Consider the following 16,184-nt stretch of genomic DNA (forward strand, 5'->3'; position numbering starts at 1 on the left):
TTTCTGGCCTTACTTATTTTTTGGGTGATTTCCATGATTATGACCAAAGCTGGCATTCTGTCTTGAAGAGAATACCCTTCCTAAGCTCCAGGTTCAGACATTTTCATTTTTTTTCAGTCTGAACTTCAAAAGAAGAATAACCATGATGGGCTTGGGAAGAGACAAGAACATGATAAAAACTTTTCATCCCACTCCACTCCTTGCTGTTCTAGTCTTTATTGAATAATGTCTTTGGGTATGTTGGGTTACACTTCAAATTAAGAAGGATATTTGAAGATAGGATAAAGCTGACAAAAGGAATTTTATTCATTAATTTTGTATAAAATAAATTTATTAAGGCTGCCTAAAAACAAATAGTTTGCCACCTATTATAGTGTAATACTATACAAACCAGCAAATGTGTGGAAAACTCTTAAAAATATTGGTTATAGCAAACCTCCTTTCCATGCTGAAGGGAATCAACAATTGGCAGATGACCTGAATGTGTTTTACTGTAGGTTTAAGAGGAAACCAATCACCATCATCTCCATCTCAGACACACCAACAACAGCCAAGCCTCCTATAACCCCATCCCTTTCCCCCCCACCTCTGGTGATCACAGAAAATGATGTTCAAGTCTATTTCACAGACAAAAGCCTGGAAAAGCACCAGACCCAGACAAGGTAACTCCTTCTTGCTTCAAAGCTTGTGCTGCCAAACCCATCTTCACCCACATCTTTAATAAGTCACTAGAGATATATTATGTTGCTTCTTACTTTATATGCTCTACTATCATCCCAGTGCCAAAGAAACCCTCCATCAAGGAGCTGAACAACAGTTGCTCTGACATCTGTAATTATGTAAATCTTTTAAAGGTTAGTGCTGGCCCACCTGGAAATCATCACAGATCTGCTGTTAGACCCCTTGCAATTTGCCTACAGAGGAAATAGATGGGCAGATGATGCTGTTAATATGGCTTTGCACTACTTCCTACAACATCTTGAATTTCCAACGACCTATACAAGGGTCCTTTTTGTAGACTTCAGCTCAGCATTCAATTCCATTATTCCAGACATTCTTCTAACTGAACTGATTCAGCTAGCCGTGCCTGACCATATTTGTAAATGGATCATAAGCTTTCTAATAGATAGGAAACAGCAGGTGAAGCTAGACAAAATCTCATCAGATACTTGCACAATTAGCATCCCCCCCCCCGCAGGACTGTGTGCTTTTTCCACTTCTCTCCTATACCAATGACTGCATCTCAAAGGATCCCTCTGTTAAAGTACTAACATTTGCAGATGATACAAAAGTGATTGGTCTCATTTGAGACAAAGACAAATCTGCATACAGATGGGAAGTTGAACAACTAGCCTTGTGGTGCAGTCAGAACAATCTTGAACTGAACACACTCAAAACTGTAGAAATTATAGTAGATTTTAGGTGAAACTCTCCTATTCTACCACCTCTTTTGACACTAGACAACACAGTATCAACAGTAGAGAGTTTCAGGTTTCTAGGTTCTATAATAGCTCAAGACTTAAAATGAACATATAACATCAAAAATGGCATCAAAAAAGCACAACAAAGAATGTTCTTCCTGTGCCAACTCAGAAAGTTCAGACTGCCCAAAGAGCTGCTGATACAGTTCTAGAAAAGAATTATTGAGTCTGTCATTTGCATCTCTTTAACTGTCTGGTTTGGCACTGCAACCAAACAAGATAGACACAGACTTTAATGGATAATTAGACCTACAGAAAAACAATTGCTACCAGTCTGCCTTCCATTGAGGACCTGTATATTACACGAGCCAGAAAGAGGGCTGTAAAAATATCTACAGATCTCTCACATCCCAGACATAAACTGTTTCAGCTTCTTCCCTCAAGATGACACTACAGGGCATTGCACATCAGAGCAGCACAAGGACAGTTCTCCTCCCATACCATCACTCTGCTAAACAACTAATTTCCACAATACAGTCAAACTACCTAGTAGGGCTGTATTGCTATTATTCTTCTCATCTTCCCTATTACCTATCTTCTTATCTTCTTATGACTATAACTTTGTTGCGTGTATCTTATGATTTGTATTGTTTTATTTAGTATCATATTATGATTTATGTTGATTGCTTATTTTTTATTCTATGACTATCACAAAGTATGGTATTTTATGATTTATGATGAATGTATTTTTATGATAATTATGATCATGATTTTTGCTTGTATGTACACTGAAAGATTATGCACCGGATACAAATTTCTTGTGTGTCCATTCACATTTGGCTAATAAAGAATAATAACTTGCTATTTAAGAGTTCAACTATTATTTTATCAACTAACATGAATATCTTAAGTTGTTGCCAGTCTATAGGCTAGTCTAAAGGCTAATACTGAGCTACTAGGGTATAATAGCCAAAGTCTCACATTGTGCTCCCATATATGCAAGTATAGCTTGTTTTCCTTCTGAGAGGTGGAGTGGAACATAAACTGTACAGATGGATGATTCTGATCCATCTGTAGAGCTAGACAATGCTGAATTGTACAGAAGATATCTGTTTGAAATTGTAGCAATAGTGGAGCTATAACTAACTGAGTGATAATGATTGGCAGCCTTTTTGAATTGAGAGCAATATGCCTGGTCCTCTTTTTTTATTTTTTTTTATTGAAAATTTTAGAATTTTACAAAAAAGTTCCCTTCCCCAAACCCTCCCAACCCACCCTCCCCCAACCTTCCCAGAGCTGAATACAGGCTTAATTAAAATTTAAAAGAAAAAATTTTAAACACAAATAAACCATATACAAATTTGATTACAATAATTAAACAAATTATAAAATACTTTAACACCAATATTTAGAAAGCAGAAAGAGAAAAAGAAAAGAAACAAGAAAAAGGAGAAAAAAAAATAAGAAATTAAAAAAAGAAAAATATCTAAAAAATATCTTAAACTTTAAATATAAATTATTCAAAACTAAATAATATTTTTTTATATCATACTTATATTGTATAAAATTTATCCATCTTTTCCATACCAAGAGGTACTTCTCTTGCGATTGATCTTTCAAGAAAGCCAAAATCTTTGCCATTTCCGCTAAGTAAGAAACTTTAAGAAACCATTCTTGCAAAGTAGGCAAAGATTCCTTCTTCCAACATTGCCCTACTAACAACCTAGCCGCTGTAATTAAATTTAACATTAGTTAAAGTTAACATTAATATAGTTTCTTTACTATCACAATCGGAAATAATACCCAGCAAAAACAATTGTGGAGTAAATTTTATCCTTCTTTTAAAAATTCTTTGAATATTCCACCATATCTTAATCCAAAAAGCTTTTATATTTTTGCATAACCACCAAATATGATAATAAGTGGCATCCAAGCATCCAAGCATCCATTTAGGCTGCAAGTTTAAATACATACGAGACATTTTTTGTGGATCAAGGTGCCATCTGTAAAACATTTTATAAAAGTTCTCCCGTAGGTTTTGGGCTTGTGTAAATTTGACATTCCTCACCCAAATAATCTCCCAAGTATCTAATGGAACCGATTCATCAAAATTTTGTGCCCATTTAACCATACAATCTTTAACTAGTTCTGCTTCTGAATCCAATTCCACTAACACCCCATAAATTCTTTTCATATGGGTTCGTCTTTGATCTTTTATTTGTTTTAACAGATTCTCATCCTCTCTAAGCAAACCCACCTTGCAATCTATCTTCCACCTTTCCAATAATTGTCTATACTGAAACCATGAATAAATAATATTTTCTTGTATTAAATCTTCCATAGATTTTAATTGCCAATTTTTACCATCCCATCTAAGTAATTGTGTATAAGAAATACTATCCATCTTAACTCCTCTCCTTATCCCTTCTATCGCATGCCATGGGATAGCCCATAATGGAATTCTAGAATCACTTCTGTAATATTTCTTCCAAACCCAAAGTAAGGAAGTTCTTAAAATATGAGACTTAAAAACCCTATCAAACTTTTTATTAAAAATTAAATAGGCATGCCATCCAAAAAGTAAATCCCATCCCTCCAGGAGGAGTACATCTACATTTGTTAAGTTAACCCAATCACTAATTAATGTTAACACCACAGCATCATAATACAATTTCAAGTTCGGTACCTTGAGTCCACCTCTCTCACGAATATCTTGTATAATTTTAAGTTTTACTCTTGGTTTTTTCCCTGCCCAAATAAATTTATTGATACTTTTCTGCCATTCATTTAAGTTGACCTCATTCTTTAAAATAGGTATCATTTGAAATAAAAAGAGAAACTTTGGCAAAACATTCATTTTAATCACTGCAATTCTCCCCAATAGGGATAATTGCAGCTTCTTCCAATTTTCCAAATCCTTTTGTATTTTAACCCACAGCCTTTCATAATTATTTTTATATAATTTTGCATTGGAAGCAGATAAAATAACCTCCAGATATTTTACCTTATTAACAACCTCAAAATCTGTCAATCTAACTAAAATCTCCTTATCCAAATTGGTCATGTTTTTAAGCAATATTTTAGTCTTATTATTATTAATTTTAAAACCTGAAACTTGTCCATACTGATATATCAATTCTAACAGCTCCATTACAGAATGAGTTGGTTGGGATAAAGTAACAACCAAATCATCTGCAAAAGCCCTTAATTTATATTCTTTTTTATTGGCTTCTATTCCTTTTATTTTCTAATATGCCTGGTCCTCTTAACTACTGCATATGGAACGGAGATATAGTGTTGCTGCTGAAAAATTGTACAGCTATCTAGCTGTCACTGAGACAAGGAGAAACACTACAATATGAGATTGCCTATCTTGATTATATTTTAGGAATGCTAGCCATACTTTATAGTTGATAGTTACAGAATTAATAGAAATGATAGAGTAGACTTTAAATCTAAATCTTAAACCTTTTGAGCTCTTTTGAAGGCCACTTCTTACTAAAAATCCTGGAGTCTATTGAAGGCAGTTATTTCTTCACAATAGTCCTCATCAAATTCTAACTCCTGAAAATATTAGAACATTTATTCACTAGCCTTCTTTGGCATTTACTTACTCTATTTTTAATCTCACTAATTGATTTCTGGCCAATTCCAGAAAGGTGGTAGATGATTATACACTAGTAATGTAGTCATTGAGATTCCTTCTAATCAGCAAGTAATAATGGAACAAAGTGAGAATGTTTTTTAAGAAAACATGCTGAATAAGCAGGACAATATCTCAAGAACTGATATAAAGAGGTAGGATGCATACTTTCCCCTTAATTAAATCTTAGGCATTAAGAAAATGAAGAAAAATTATATAAATAAAAATCTGAAGTGGATATTTCTATGAATATTCAATATTGTTTAGAAATGCAAAAATTTAGACAAAAACTTTTGACTGAGGATAAAACAAAGTGATTATTGATCACTCGTTTTTTTTCATTGGTTGTTCCTTGTTGTTGAGGTCTGGCCGAAACACAATGATATAACATTTGGGGAAAAAGATGCATCCCAGAAGTCCAGCACCCGAAGCAAAGATAGAAAAGATCTCCACAGCCACTATGTATTTCCCTTTGGAACTCAGGTATGCTGGGACAAAGGACAACCAAACACTGCAAAAGACCAACATGCTGAAGGTGATGAACTTGGCTTCATTGAAAGTGTCAGGTAATTTCCTGGCAAGAAAAGCTGTGATGAAGCTGATAAGAGCCAGGAAACCCATATAGCCAGGGACACAATAAAACATGGTCACGGAGCCTTCATTACATTGCAGAATAATTTCTTCAGTCACTGAGATGATATCAACATCTGCGAATGGAGGGTTCATTGAATGCCAAAGCGTACAAATGCCTGCTTGGATCAGGGAACAGGAAATAACAATGGAATTAGTTAATTTTTTTCCCCATCCATTTTCTCATCTGGGATCCTGGTTTGGTAGCCATAAAAGCCAGAACCACTGTGATAGTTTTTGCCAAGATAGAAGAAACAGCCACTGAGAAGACCATGCCAAAAGTTATTTGTCGGAGAAGACAGGTAAATCTTCCTGGTTGCCAATGAAGAGCAGTGCCGAAAGGAAGCAGAGGAAGAGGGATATGAGGAGAGTATAGGTCAGGTCCCGGTTGTTGGCTACCACAATGGGAGTGTTATGGTGCCTTATAAATGCTCCAAACATAAGTACAGTAGACAAAGAAAAAGAATGTGCAAGACAGGCTAAACTGATCCTTAATGGTTCTTTATAAGTCAAGAAACTAACAGTTTTGGGAATACAAAAATCATGTTTCGTATTTGGATAGAATGTGTTGTTGCATCTAGAACATTTGTTTCTGTCTGAAAAAAGAAGATATGATGAGATGTTATTGTTATACAGTTTGTATATTTGTTCAGCATGACATCAATTATCATATAACAATCATAAAGTTAATTTATTATTGTAAATGTATAATCATTAGTTTTATAGTTTTATAAAATATTTTGTTTACCAAGATTCCTGCTAAATTTAATTGACACATAACTGTTTTCATTTACTGGGGAGAAATAGAGAATTGTTTTTCCTCAGTGTATTTCATAGTGAAAAGGGAAAGTGAGTATAATGAGAGAGGAAGTTTTGGCCTCGCAGGGTAAACTAGGTAGGGACCACAACCAGTAGAACTATTTCCTCTTTATTGTAAATCTACATTTACGGAATCGTGCAAGTATGAAAGTAAAATTTTTTCCTGCTCCCCCAATTCCCTTACACCCTGAGAAACTAGGGAGGGTCTCTTTTGAACTTCTTGCCCTGCCTACTATTTGGCTCCAGGCTATGCTGTCTCTTACTTTACCATTTCTTTTGCAGTATCCTTTTGCCCAGTATGGCAAGATCTTTTTTTACATACCATTACAGGTACCATGGTGGAATATCTAATAGACCTTGAAACAAGGAGGGAAGGAAAAAGTCCATTATAGAAGGGATTCTATGGTCCAAACAAGAAAAAGAGCTTAGAGTAATTTTGCCTTAATTTTCGTAGATATATGCTGATATGGAGAATTATGTTGGCAGGCTTTCAAGATTCTATTCCTTTAAGTAGTAATGGTAAATATCATTCCAGAACTTCAGGTGGTTTTCAATTGGCCTCTAAGAACTTGACAGAATGTGAACAAGAGGGATTATCTTAAGTTTGTTGATTTATAAGAAGTATGTGATAAAAGGTTGAAGAATTACACAAATTTGGAGTTGAGGTTTGGTTGCTAAATGTGATAATAGCACTGTATGATTGAAGTGATGCTTGTGTGAGAATAAACAGAATGCTCAGCAAATGTTTAGTATAATTGAGGGAGTAAGACATACGTGGATGTTTAATATGAACAAATGTATGAACTGTTTGTAGCAATGTTAGAGGAATATTAGTTTAAGACCATAACTTTATTTACTTAAGGTCAACTATAAATATTTTAAAAAGTGGTCATATTATAACAAATCACATAGGAAATAAAAATTAAAGCTTACACAAAAAAGACTGATGCAATTAGTAGTGCAAAGAAAACATCAGAAGATTTTTACAAGCTATGGTTATTGCTAAAATTTACAAAGATTATTCGAAAGGTGAAGTATTTTAATTCTTATTTTAACTATAAATATTTTAATTTTATGTTTAAAATTAATATAAGAATTAAAGTCTACCTGCTGAAGCTTGATTATCTAGAAGAAAAATGAGAACCTCCTTCTCAGAGGAGCAATTAGGAAATTTAAAAATTGGTGTTTTGAAGTCTGTTTTCCATTTGTTTTCTAGATAGCATTCTAGTAGTACATTTATTTAACAGATTTTTATCCTGTCTCTATTACTTCACAACGATCTCAAGAAGGTAAACATACCTAATATTCTTTCTTTCTCCTATTGTCTCAACAATAACAACAACCCTGTGAGATGCATTGGGCCGAGAGAGTGTGTCTAGCTCAAAGTCACTTTGCTGGTTTAGAATTCATTATCTCCTGGTTTCTAGGCCAGTAACTAAACTAGTATACCAAACTGAAACAGATTTTCATGTGAAACAGAAACAATTGGAGGCAGGTGGTCCCATAGATTGCCAACATTTATGCCATTAATATTTTTATAAGTAACAACCATCAGTTTGATTTGGATCTGGAAAACTACTAGTAACTAATGCAGCTTGCACAGCAGAAGTGTTACCAGAGGTAATCAGTCAGCATGATCAATGCTGTTTGAGTGATCAATAAGAAAGAAGGTTCATTGAGATGGTTGTGTTAGGTAAAGAGAAAAAATGAGGTCCAAAACTTATGAAATGAAAGTGTATGTATATAAAGACTTGAGAATTTTAAGGAACAAAAGGGAATGAATGAAACAATTTATTTATGTAATAGAATGAAGGATTCTTTGAAAAAACAGAAATGGTAAGTGAAGGATGTTAGTGTAAATTAGTTCTAGTTACATTTCTTTTTCTTGTGTCATGCCTTTAATTTTTTGTACCATTTCTTATTCTTTTGTTTTGTTCACTGCATTAGGATGCTGAGCCTGAAGGGAAATAGCATGATGGGTATAGTACAGTGGTGGCGAACCTATGGCACGCGTGCCAGAGGCGGCATTCAGAACCCTCTCTGTTGGCACACACGCCACCACCGCCAGTAGGAGGTGCATCAGGCCATCATTGCCACCCGGAGCAGGAGACCCATCCAGCACAAAGGAGGTGAAGCAGCCAACTAGCAAGCTCGAGTAGAGGTGGTAGAGCAGAGGTCACCAATCATTGTTGATTGGTGGACTGGAAGAAAAGGGAGGGGGAAGAATTTTACATGCATACATGTGCTGCAAATGGGGAGGGGCTAGTGCCTGCGTGATACTCACTAGCCCTGCCCCATTCTTGCATGGTGCAGCACCTTGTATCTGCACCCCACGGCATGGCCGTTTTTGCGCCTTGCAGCATGGTGGCCCATTTTTGCGCCCCCGGTTTTTCTGTGCCAGAGGCAGCACTCAGAGGCACCTCCCTGCCCCCCCCATGAGGGCATCACAATGCTGATGCAGCCCTGGCACTTTGCGATAAATAAGTGGATTTTAGGTTGCGGTTTGGGCACTCGGTTGCTAAAAGGTTCGCCATCACTGGTATAGTATATATGTATTTATAGTACTGTATACTTCATTGGCCTTAATATATTTAAAAATGATACTTTTTTAAAAAAATCAGTTCATGTTACATACAACTTAACTATGAGATAAAATAACTTTTGTTTTCTTTCCTTGGCTAGCACCTGTTTAAAAGTGCTTATTCTTTCTCTCTTCCTACAGACGTTGAATAGTTTTCATTTATTACAGATAACTAGTTGTTTGATGATGCTGAATTTTGAATTTTAAAGTCAGAAAATTCTATATGTAAATTTGTCAACATGGGAGGAGACTCTGTTTAGAAGAAGTGGCATATAAAAAGTAGTGGATCCAACCTCCTATGCTTCTGTGGATGCTTCAAAATACACAAGCCTAACATAACTCTTCGTCTAATTGTATCGCTACCAGGGAGCTCAACATACAACATAGGTCAGTGATGGCGAACCTTTTAGAGACCAAGCGCCCAAACTGCAACCCAAAACCCACTTATGCATCATTGGGTGCCAGGTGTGTGTGGCCCATTGGGTGGGTGGGCATGGCTGTGGTGGTAACAGCAGTGGGTGGGACTAAAAGTTCAATCAATCAATTCCAACTTTGCAAGATCTTTTTTTTTCCTGAGAGAAATTGAAATTGATTGATTGATTGAACCTTTAGGCGGAGGCCTAAAGCGAAAAGATTTTATAAAACACAGCTGAAGGCCTAGAACTGGGGCAACGGCGTGTGTGCCCACAGAGAGGGCTCTGAGTGCTGCCTCTGGCACCCGTGCAATACATTCGCCACCATTGACATAGGTAAAGAACTTACAAAAATATGTTTGTGGTAAACAGGAAAAAATTACATAAACATTGTTCAACAATACATACATAGAGTAATTACAATGAAACTTCATAAATGATTGGATGTTAGCCCTTAGTGTGTAAATGAAGATCGGATAACTTAATTTCATCATCATTACTATCATCACTGAAAATTAATGATCAAATTATGCTAGAATATTCCTGAGAGCAGAAATGATTCATCTCATGGTTTAGAAAACATTTCGTCTGTATTCAACTATGTTGAATTTAATGAAAATATATTAATTAATAGATGCACATTTCTTACCATTCTCAGTTGAAACCCTCCCTTCTGGGCATGGGATGCAGTCATAGCAGCAAAATGCCTCTCCCTCCTTCACTTTTTTGCTGAAACCAGGATAACAGCTCTCACTGCAGATAGAGATGGGTATAACCTGGACGTTAAAGAGGAAAAGTGTATATCTGTAAGTTTTTTATTCCATTGACCACATTTGAAATGATGAGAACATGCCGTGGACATCATACCAGATTAGGGATAGGCGTAATCATTTGAAAAACACTTTAACATTTAAGTTCAGTGGAATATACTTGTTTTTAAATTAAACAACTACAGTCATGAGTTGGGAAAAGCAAAAAGCCCTGGATTCCTAAGAATAAATGTACCATGAGCACATGTTGGCTAGGAATGAGATATGATTGTCTTATTATTATATTGTGAAACATGATGCCCCACAAACTAACACCTAATTAATCTTTATGTCACATATAATCATATTTGATAATGAGACTTTGAAGTTGCTTATATGAAAATAACTTTATATAAGAATTTACTATTGTCCAATAATATGAATTTACATATCAAACTGGAAAAACATGTTAATTCAGAACTAGGAACAATAAATAAACCCTACCTGGTTAAACTAGCTGGGCCATGTAATCATCTCATCATTAATGGTTAATATTTTATTTGGAAGAGCTGAATGATCCACACTTCCAACTTTCACATGAAGAAATGAATGGTTTGGGAAAGCAATCAAGTTGAGAATATCAAGTCCAGCTGCTACAATTCCATTCTGATCAAAGGACACTGGTTCTCCAGCACCATTGTTAAAAGCAACATTTCTCAGAAAATAATGGAGCTAAATTGAAAGGAAAAATGCAAGTATTTGGAAAGACTAAATTGCCAGTCTCCATGCTGATATATTTTACAACAGAAAAGATTTAATAGCATTCTAGATAACTTTTCCCTCATTATATTGCAAGTGAAGAGAAAATAGAATCAAATAGATTTAAAAGGATCAATTGGAGACTACAAATTATTTTTGTTCAAAATGAGGTGGAGCTAAAGGTTATGATTAACACTCCCCTAACTTTCCCCTAAAATTTTGCTTAACAGAAAAAAAAAAGAGTGACTCTGACTTCTGGAGTTGGAGAATCATAAAGACATATAGATATAGACAGATATATTTCTAATAAGAATCATGGGAATTGGAAAATAAACTTTCTAAAGTTATAATTATGAATTAACTAACATAGGAAGAGTCCTAAAATAAATCAGTAGACAATAGCCATATAGTAATCAATACTTAAAATAGAGAAAATATATAAAGAAGTTCAGCATTCTGATGGACGTATAATTTTATTTTTCAATTCTAAAGCAGGGGACATCAGTCAAAATAGAATCACTCATAGTATTATGCCTAATGAGGATATTACCTGCCAAAAATCTTGATTATGAATCTTCCTTCCTACTCTATCTATCAATGAGCTCGCAGTATTTCTAGAGGAAGACAGAACATGTAAAGCATGAGCTATGGCATGAATACCATTGTAGATGCTGTAGCTGTGGCCAGTCATATCCGTTTCAAAAAGAGTTCCAGGAAGGCTCTCCAAATTCTCTTTACCATTGCAAATATTCTTCTCTATATCACTCATAGTGATACCTGGGAATACACAGTCAAAGGCTTCTTTCCAGAACTGTCTGATAAATGTATCTTTATTTGTGCTGAAGGGATTTTGTTTCTCAGCAAAAGATCTAAAGTCTGGTAGAGCAGTGGAATGAATTGTGAAGGAAAGGGCACCATCAATTATTTTAAGATCCCAAGCTCATTGAACAGGGATTAAACTGAACTCCATCTGTGCTGTCGTTATCCAAACAATACCTTTTGGTTTACTTTTCACCTCTTCTATATTTGGAATATATTGAAGCCATAACAAATTTCCCATTGCAAAAGATTCTCCATTATACACCACTGCATTTGCCTTATTTGCCATAGATTTTTGCCCCCTGCTGAAGCATGCCATCAATTTTACTGAAATCAGTTACTTTGGGGAATCAGCGAATGAAAGAAACACAAACCCCATTTTGGGAAAAAAGAGGAAATATCGTTTCTACAAATTTTTCTCCCTGGTCATTGTCCATAATAAGAATCCCAATCCATGTCCAATTAAAATGCAGGAGCAGTGAGAGAATTGCTTTATGCTGAAGAGTTTCTGGGGGAACCATCTGATAAAATGAAAGCCCTGGGGTTTTATCATTCATTATTGGAGCAGAGCCATAAATGAGCAAGAGAAAAGAAAAGGAGGTAAGAACAACATCTAGAGAACATTTTCAAGTGTTCAAAACTATCAATGTACAGTATATTGAATTAATAATCCTTATACCAACCCTTTTAAAGAGCCTTGCCTGCCTTGTTGAGATGAAAATTCCCTGAATTCCTATTCTTGGAATTTGTAGTTGTGGAAGGCATGACTGCATGGAAGATGTTGGAAGGCTGTTGATTGCCACTCAGTGATGCTCCAGATCTGGAGGAATTTTGATAAGAATATATCTAAAACCAAGCAGTAGATTCATAGATGACGGATAATTCCTGTTTCATATTTTCAAAATATCAAAAGAGGATGTATAATCTTATTTGTACACATGCACAGATATACCTGGGAGGTTTGTCTACATGCAGAGAAAGACAAAGAGATTTGTATGTTGATGTAAATTTTTAAAAGGGTATATTTCTATAGTTGATGGTGAATCAAAACAATTACTTCAAGTTAGAGAAGTTTGTAATATCTTTTTCTATATAAGAATAAAAAATTTAATTTCATAAGGAATTATGAAATTGAACCCATGAAAAACAATCTCTGCTATACATCAAAAACATTTGAGAATCAATGAAAAGTTTACTAAAATCTTCTGGCATTTCTGTAGCGCACAAGATAACAACATATTTTCAAAACCTTCTATGCATTCCCAAAGATTCTTTAGCTGAGAAAACAAAGTATTTATTTACAACATATAATATAAGGATTGGCCTATGAATGTAATAAAGATTTGATCTGATTGATTTAACTTGACCATACATGACAAATATGATAAAGTATAAGATTTATAGAAGGTACTCATGACTGTTAGCTGGTAGTCAAAAGATGTGAAATTCTTTTAATTTCACAACAGAGATAGTTTCATTTGGGAAGTGGTACACATTTTATATTATGCTAAGTGTAAGAAAGCAAGAAAGCTTTTAGAAGAAATTAATGATAAACAGACATGTAGAAATAAATTCTACTTATATACCATTCAAAGCAGCAACTGAAAATTAAAAAAAGAAAATCAGCCTTATTTTCTTCTCTTGTTCCTATTAAGCAACATTCAGATAAGCAGCCACTAGCAAAGATTAGCAAGGACAATCAATACCAAAAAGTGATAGGACAAACTGTTATATATAAAAATCCACTAACTCTCCCTTCATAACCAAAACCTGATTGTTGTCACTGTATTGTTCATGTATGTGTGTGCTTGAATTACTGAAATGAAGATGATGGCTCTTGCTGTACCTAGAAACAGGTATCATCTGGAAATTAAAGAGGAAAATGCTTTTTCAAAAGTGTTTTGAAAAATGTGATCCCTGAAAAAAAAAAGCTTTTTGATCTAAGAGTCACATTTGAAAGGATGCGATCATGTCATGGGAATTTTACCAAATTTAGGAAGAAGAAGAATAGTTTAGAAAATGCTTTCACATTCTAACAACTTAGCTAAATATGTTTGTAGATTAAACAATGCAATCATTGGTTGGGAAAAGAGAAAAAAACTGAATTGAATCATGGCAGATCTGTTATCCTCCCTTAGCTGTTACATAATGGATATTTGGGGATCAGGTCCACCAACAAAAACTTTGACATTATTCTGGATATTTTGTACTTAACTGGAGATAATTATTTATTAATGTGCAATTAAATTTTACAGATATTAAAAATACTGATAGTTTTCCAAAATACTTGTCTTTAACCATATTAATAACAAAAATATTAATGAACATTGCAAAAATCTTTCTATATGCAGAGCTTGATTCATCTTGTTTAAAGGGAATAAGATAAATTTCACATTATGGATTATACTAATCACTTGAATGTTGGTCACTTTGGTAACAATAGATTAATTAAAGATTAATTTCTGAGATTGATTTTGAAGAAATATTATTGAAACTCAAAACCTTAACACAAAGACCAGGCTAAAAAGATCATTATACTGTTTGTGAAATATGGTGCATCAAACTAACTCAACCAACTATTTATGGTATGGTTCGTGCATTTTGCTAAGAAAATAGCAAATATTGAACCACAAAAATTTGCATATTATTGTAGTCCAATCCATGAGGTTGTTTAGAGACATAATACCAACCTTTCCCCAATAATTTCAAATAAATGAAATATTGCGAGCCTAAGTCCAGCACAAAAACAAATAAATCTGTTTTAAGACATTTTTTTTCAACTTCTGAACTATTTACCTGATTATAAATAATGCTGCAAAACAAAACTGCAGTGGGAAAGTAGGTCAGTATAAGTAGCATGCCATTTGCATGTAAGGATATCCCACCTACCTGTGGAATCTTATAGATATCCAAGATAGTTGCCACATGAAGGGAGATTTCAGCATCCAGTCCTCCAATAACAGCTATGACTTTATTCTGGATGTTACATAGGTAGTTGGGGACCAGTCTCTCAGTTGCTGATAGAAGCAGCATGGTAGCTTGATAAGTCCTTTGAGCAATGTCATAACTATCATAAATATGGAAGCCCAGGGTGAGATTGGGTAGGATTTGTGGGTTTTCATTGATCTCCTTTACTGCAAATGCCAAAGCCAGGATGTGTTGGTAATTCTTAGGAACACCACTACAATTAGAGAAGTATTGCACATCAGAAGGATAGTCTACTTGTTCTTATATTATAATCAATAATTATACTATAGCAGACAAACCCCATCAAGTAATTCTGTCTTTCTGATAGAGTAAATTAAAAGTCCTCAGGATGTAGATTAATATAAGTACATGTGTACATTGATAAAGAAGTCAATATTTATTGTTGGAACTCAGATATTTCTGCAGAAAAAAATGTGCAAATGATTTCAGACATAAACATAGGGAATGTCTGAAATCCACATATATAATGTCACTTTGTAAAAGAAAGATACGGAATCCTCTGGCAGAGAACCAGGCTTCCAGACACTCTTATGTTGTTAGTTGAAAATCTTGTAATGTGTTTAAAAGAGTTATTAGGTGCAAGACTAATTAATGTATATCATTGAAGAGGAGTATGTAGAAAAATGCAAAAGAGTTCTAAATCAGACTTCCCCAAGCTACCTGCCCCACAGTAGTGCTCAGGCAGATTAGCAATAATTGAGATTTGTAAGCATGGAATCCCAGCTATTTGGAGGTGCTCAGTTTTGGAAGTTAGCTTTAAACATCTCATTATACTCCACACTATATTTTGCCTGGTTGAGAAAAGAAATGCTGTTCTGAGAATCTCCTTAACTTCAACCCAATCATTTTTGGATGGCAATGCTATAATCTATTATTTCAAGAAATACAAATGCAGAAAAATAAAAATAAATAACAATAAAATCCCTTACATAAACTGTCCAAACAATACTGGTGAGAGATGATCTCTAAAGGTACTGTCTTCAGAGACTGGACCAACATGAGATGAAATTCCACCAACCATAAGGTCTCCTGGATGATTGTACTTGTGATATGGAGGATGTGAATGAAAGATACTGCATCTATAAGTCATGCACACCACATGGGCACTCAGCACTAGCATTAAGATCAGTAAAATTGCCATTCCCATTAAAAGGGGAAAACTCTAAAAATCCCTCTTATTCCTAGAACAAAGTCATTAACATTTCTGCAATTTACACATCTTGAGTCTTTAAATCTGAATCTTGATCTATCGAGGATCAAACCTGGGGATCCTTATCTATGCAGAAGCCAGCCATGTTTCTCTTGATTCTAAATAGTATCCATATTTTAAGAAAAAGAGAGAGAAGCAACATCTTATGTCAG

General features: G+C 34.7%; 1 pseudogene; it reads right to left on the reverse strand.

Annotated features, from left to right (window-relative positions):
* Window positions 1-5,388: 5,388 nt before the first annotated feature.
* LOC120309055 lies at window positions 5,389-15,963 on the reverse strand (annotated as a pseudogene).
* Window positions 15,964-16,184: the final 221 nt, after the last annotated feature.

The sequence above is a fragment of the Crotalus tigris genome, unplaced genomic scaffold (genome assembly GCF_016545835.1).
Source record: "Crotalus tigris isolate CLP2741 ecotype Arizona unplaced genomic scaffold, ASM1654583v1 scf7180000017977.1317863, whole genome shotgun sequence".
NCBI lineage: Eukaryota > Metazoa > Chordata > Lepidosauria > Squamata > Viperidae > Crotalus > Crotalus tigris.